This window comes from Arachis hypogaea, chromosome 12, assembly GCF_003086295.3.
Source record: "Arachis hypogaea cultivar Tifrunner chromosome 12, arahy.Tifrunner.gnm2.J5K5, whole genome shotgun sequence".
NCBI classification, from domain to species: domain Eukaryota; kingdom Viridiplantae; phylum Streptophyta; class Magnoliopsida; order Fabales; family Fabaceae; genus Arachis; species Arachis hypogaea.
This window is the reverse complement of record NC_092047.1, coordinates 63,379,709-63,385,685: the sequence shown is the minus strand read 5'-3', so window position 1 is coordinate 63,385,685 and position 5,977 is coordinate 63,379,709. Positions and strand designations below refer to the sequence as shown.

General features: G+C 40.8%; 1 non-coding gene across 1 annotated transcript; it reads left to right on the top strand.

Moving 5' to 3' along the window:
• Positions 1–5,619: 5,619 nt before the first annotated feature.
• Positions 5,620–5,723, top strand: LOC112731061 (small nucleolar RNA R71). Its single transcript, XR_003166855.1, has one exon. It is a non-coding gene; the product is annotated as a small nucleolar RNA R71 (small nucleolar RNA).
• The last annotated feature ends 254 nt before the right edge of the window (positions 5,724–5,977 follow it).

Sequence of the window (5,977 nt, the reverse complement as noted above, 5' to 3'; positions counted from 1 at the left end):
CAGTTTTCAATTTCTACACAAAAAATGATAATTCTACACTCTATTTCCAGTGATCTGACTAAACAATCAAGCATGCATACCACCACTTAATTCTACTTGATTTGTCACTAATTGAGCCAAGTTACTTTTGTTCAAACTTTTCTTTTATTTTTGGAAACAGAACAAGCATGGTAAGCATTTGTTTAAGAAGGTGAAGTTATATCCAAACATCTAGGCATTCACTTTATTCAAAGCAATCAACAGACAAACATACTAGTAACTTCACATTCCAGAAAGATTCAACAATTACAGTTTAAACCAGAACAAGCATGCTTTTGTTTGCCCTTTTTAAAGAATTGTCAAGGAACAACACCACCTTGTGAAATTTCTTGTTTTCTCTTTGTTGCCAGGAAACAATTTGATTTCTTCCTTCTTCTCCTAGTTGTTGCTTCATGTTCTTTCTAAGATCCTTGTTTCCTTTCCTGCAAAGAGTGATGAAGTTGCTTGCTTCTCAAGCACTTGAGTGGTTAGCTCAACTATGTATGGGCAAGTGTCTGAGTCTTAAGTTGGTGTGTGAACACCAAACTTAGTCTCCTACTTACTTCTCTGTTCTTTGAATCCTTGAGTTCTCCTTGGAATGAAGTTGCTGCTAAGGATTTTAAGCATTTCTGTGATTGCTTAGAATGGTTGTTCCTTTCATATAATTCAAAGGTTGTTGTGTTCAGTTGATCTTTATGGTGGACACCAAACTTAGAGTCACACATTCCCCTTTGAATTATTGATCCACGAATTCATTGTTTGGTGTGAAACACCAAACTTAATTCTTTGCAATGCACAGAAACTACTTCACCCTTTTTATTGAAACAAATAAAAGAAACAGCAAAGGGGTATTACCTCAGGTTGGGTTGCCTCCCAACAAGCGCTTCTTTAACGTCATTAGCTTGACGGTTGTCTTCCTCAGTTGAGGTGATATTTAACCTTGTCCTTCTCTTCCACATCTCCCAAGTAATGTTTGAGTCTTTGACCGTTCACAGTGAAGGTTCGTTGTGACTTTTCTTCCATGATTTCTACTTGTCCATATTGGGAGACCTTGGTGACAAGGAATGGTCCAGACCACCTTGATTTTAGCTTCCCCGGAAATAGCTTCAGCCTAGAATTGTAGAGCAATACTTTTTGTCCTTCTTCAAATTTCCTTGGGGCTATGTTGCTGTCATGCTTCTTCTTTGCTTTTTCTTTGTAAATTTTGGCATTCTCATAAGCTTCAGCTCTGAATTCTTCCAACTCTTGAATTTGCAACATCCTTCTTTCTCCAGCAGCTTTGCTGTCCAAGTTCAAGATTTTCAAGGCCCAGAATGCCTTGTGCTCCAACTCCAGTGGCAAATGTCAAGCTTTTCCATATACTAGTTGGTAAGGGGACATTCCAATTGGTGTTTTGAAAGCTGTCCTATATGCCCAAAGAGCATCATCTAGCTTAATCGACCAGTCTTTCCTTGAAATTCCCACCGTCTTTTCCAGGATTCTTTTGAGTTCTCTATTAGATATTTCGGCTTGCCCACTTGTCTGTGGATGGTATGGTGTGGCTACCTTGTGTTTGACTCCATATTTTAGAAGCAATGCCTCTAATGGTTTGTTGCAGAAGTGGCTTCCTCCATCACTGATGATTGCTCTTGGAACCCCAAAACGGCAAAAAATGTGTTTTCTGAGGATGTTCATGACTACCTTATTATCATTGGTTGGAGTTGCTATTGCTTCAACCCATTTGGAGACATAGTCTACTGCTACAAGAATGTAATTATTTGAATATGAGGTGGGAAAGGGTCCCATGAAATCTATCCCCCATACATCAAACAATTCAAGTTCCAGAATGAATTGTTGTGGCATTTCATTTCTTCTTGGCAGGTTCCCCGCTTTCTGGCATTCATGGCAGTGCTTTACTAGTTCCTTTGCATCTTTGAAGATAGTGGGCCAATAAAAACCACACTGCAACACCTTAGCTGCTGTTCTTTCTCCTGCAAAATGTCCTCCATAAGTAGAGCCATGGTAGTCCCATAAAACTTCCCTTCCTTCTTCCTCTGATATGCATCTTCTGAGTATGCCATCCGAACATTTTTTGAACAAGTATGGTTCGTCCCAGATGAAGTATTTGGCATCATTTACCAATTTCTTCCTTTGATGCTTGTTAAATTCCAACGGCAAATTCCCAGTGGCCTTGAAGTTTGCTATGTCTGCAAACCAGGGTGCTTTGTGAATTACCATGAGTTGTTCATCAGGAAAGCACTCATTTATATGTGTGCTTTGTGCGCTTCCTTCTTCACATGGTATCCTTGATAAATGGTCTGCCACCTTGTTCTCTACACCCTTCTTGTCTTTGATTTCAATGTCAAATTCCTGCAACAAAAGAACCCATCTAATAAGTCTTGGTTTGGATTCTTGTTTAGCAAGTAAGTATTTTAAAGCTGAATGATCAGTGAAGACAATGACTTTAGATCCAATGAGATAGGATCTAAATTTGTCAAATGCAAAGACTATTGCCAAGAGTTCTTTTTCAGTGGTTGTGTAATTCCTTTGGTTATCATTCAAGACTTTACTGGCATAATAAATCACATGTACCAAATTGTTTTTCCTTTGTCCTAACACTGCCCCAATAGCAAGGTCTGATGCATCACACATCAGTTCAAAAGGTAAGTTCCAATCAGGTGGGGCAATGATAGGTGCAGAGGAAAGTTTTTGCTTCAAAAGTTCATAGGCTAGCATGCAATTTTTATCAAATACAAAGGGTGTATCAGAGACAAGCAAGTTACTCAAAGGTTTGGCTATTTTAGAAAAGTCTCTAATAAACCTTCTGTAAAAACCAGCGTGTCCCAAAAAACTCCTAACTGCCTTGACATTACTTGGTGGAGGTAGTTTTTCGATGAGTTCCACCTTAGCTCTGTCCACCTCAATGCCTCTATTAGAGATTTTGTGGCCAAGGACTATTCCTTCTGTGACCATGAAATGACACTTTTCCCAGTTTAATACTAGGTTGGTCTCTTGGCACCTTTTAAGCACCAAGGCAAGGTGGTGTAGGCAGCTAGAAAAAGAATCTCCAAACACAGAAAAATCATCCATGAAGACCTCAATAAATTTTTCAATCATGTCCGAAAAGATGGACAGCATGCATCTTTGGAAAGTGGCAGGTGCATTGCACAATCCAAAGGGCATGCGTCTATAAGCAAAAACTCCATATGGACAAACAAATGATGTTTTCTCTTGATCTCTAGGATCAACTACTATCTGATTATAGCCTGAGTATCCATCCAGAAAGCAATAGTAAGCATGTCCTGCAAGCCTTTCAAGCATCTGATCCATGAATGGGAGTGGGAAATGATCTTTTCTGGTGGCTTCATTGAGCTTCCTGTAGTCTATGCACATCCTCCACCCAGTGACAGTTCTTGTGGGTATGAGTTCGTTCCTCTCATTTGGCACCACATTTATGCCACCTTTCTTGGGAACTACATGGATGGGACTAACCCATGGGCTATCAGAAATGGGGTAGATTACCCCTGCCTGCCATAACTTCATGACCTCCTTTTGTACCACTTCTTTCATGATGGGATTCAATCTTCTCTGAGCTTGGATGGAGGGTCTAGCATCCTCTTCTAACAATATTTTATGCATGCATATGGATGAACTTATCCCCTTCAAATCGGCTAGGGTCCATCCAATGGCATCTTGATGAGTTTGTAGCACCTTGATCAATTCTTCTTCCTGTTCTTGACTCAGGGCAGAGCTAATGATAACAGGATGACTCTCATCACTACCCAAGTATGCATACTTGAGATTAGGGGGCAGTGCTTTGAGCTCAGGTTTTGGTGCTTCCTTCTCTTCTTTCACTCTCTCTGGCGTGCTTGGCATGGTTGTTTCAGCAGCCTTGATGTCACTAACTTCTATGTCCTTGGTGAACTCCTCCTCTGCTACTTCATTTGTTGTTTCCTCAAAGGTTTCTTGTACTGCAATGTCCACTACATCCACCCTCATGCATTCCCTTAGTGATTCTGATGGATAGCTCATTGCCTTGAATACGTTAAACACCAATTTCTCATCATGTAGTCTAAGAGTGAGTTCACCCTTTTGTACATCTATGATGGCTCCAGCAGTAGCCAGGAAGGGTCTTCCCAGAATTATTGAAGCTTTGGCTTCTTCCTCCATATCTAACACCACAAAATCAGCAGGAAATATAAAATCTCCCACTTTCACCAACAAATCCTCAACTATCCCATGAGGGAATTTAAAAGTTCGATCTGCCAATTGGAGGGCCATTCTTGTTGGTTTGGCTTCCTCAATCTTCATTCTTCTCATCATTGTTAGAGACATCAAATTGATACTGGCCCCTAAGTCACACAAGGCCTTCTCCACCATGACTTCTCCTATGATGCAGGGGATTTGGAAACTGCCTGGATCCTTCAATTTCTGAGGCAATTTATGCTGAATGATGGCACTGCATTCTTCAGTTAACAACACAGTTTCCTCATTTCTCCAGCTTCTCTTCTTGGTCATTAATTCCTTTAAGAATTTTGCATAGAGTGGCATTTGCTCTATTGCCTCAGCAAACGGAATGTTGATTTGAAGCTTCTTAAAATCTCCAAGAATCTGGAGAATTGGCCATCCTTTTCACTTTTCATCAAACGTTGAGGATATGGTGCTTTAGGTGTATAAGGCTTCAGGACCTCTTTTTCTTTTTCTTTTGTTGCAGACGGTGTAAAAGATTGTCCTTGTTCCTTGTCTCTCACATTTTCCTTTGCTTCATCCTCTGTGGTTTCCTTTGAGATCTCCTTTAGATTCTTTCCACTTCTGAGGGTTATGGCCTTACATTCTTCCCTTGCAATAGCCTTGGCAGCATGAGAAACGCTTGGCCCAGGGGTTTGCTTAGACAAATACACAATTTGATTTTCTAGCTTCTGGATGGCAGCTCCTTGGTTTTGTAGGTTAGAGTTTACTTATTCCTTAAAGGCTTTCAATTCGGTTATGTCTTGACTCATGGTTGCTAGCATTCCTTCTATCCTGTTTAATTGATCTTGAAATTGTTGGTTCGGATTAGGTTGGGTAGGTTGATTATTTTGGCCATGATATGATGGTTGGGAGTAAGTGTTTTGTGTGGCTTGGTATGATCTTTGGTTGGAGTTTTGGTATGTGGACTTGTTATGTTGGTTTTGCTGGTTTCCCCACCCAAAGTTTGGGTGGTTTTTCCATCCTGGGTTGTAAGTGTTGGAATGTGGATCATATGATTGCCTTTGTTGGTTTCCCACATAGTTGGCCTCTTCCCAATCACCTCCTTCAGTGCTTACTTCCTCTTGATCTTGTGTGTGTATTGCAGCCACTTGCTTTGTTTCTAATTTCCTGGTGAGCTCTGCTAGTTGCTTGGCAAACACCTTATTTTGGGCTAAAATTGTATCAACATGGCTCAGCTCCATGACTCCCTTAGTGTTGTGTCTCTCTGAAGCATAGTAGTACTCATTCTCAGCCACTGTCTCAATCACTTCAATGGCTTCTTCCACAGTCTTTTTCCTGTTCAATGAACCTCCTGATGAATGGTCTACAGCCTTCCTTGATTCATAAGAAAGTCCATCATAGAAAATATGCAATTGCACCCAGTCATGTAACATGTCTGGTGGGCATTTCCTTGTTAAATCCTTGAATCTCTCCCATGCCTCGTAGAGAGTTTCACCATCTTGTTGTCTAAAAGTCTGAACCTCAGATCGAAGCCTATTGACCTTTTGTGGGGGGTAGAAACGTGCCAGAAACTTGCTTTCCACCTCGTCCCATGTTGTTAGGCTCCCCCTTGGGAATGATTCCAGCCACTTAGCTGCCTTGTCCCTAAGTGAAAATGGGAACAAAAGCAGTTTATAGGAATCTTCCTGGACTCCATTAGACTTCACAGTGTCGCAAATTCTCAGGAATTTTGTGAGATGTTGGTTTGGGTCTTCATTAGCACTCCCACCAAATGAACAATGATTCTCCA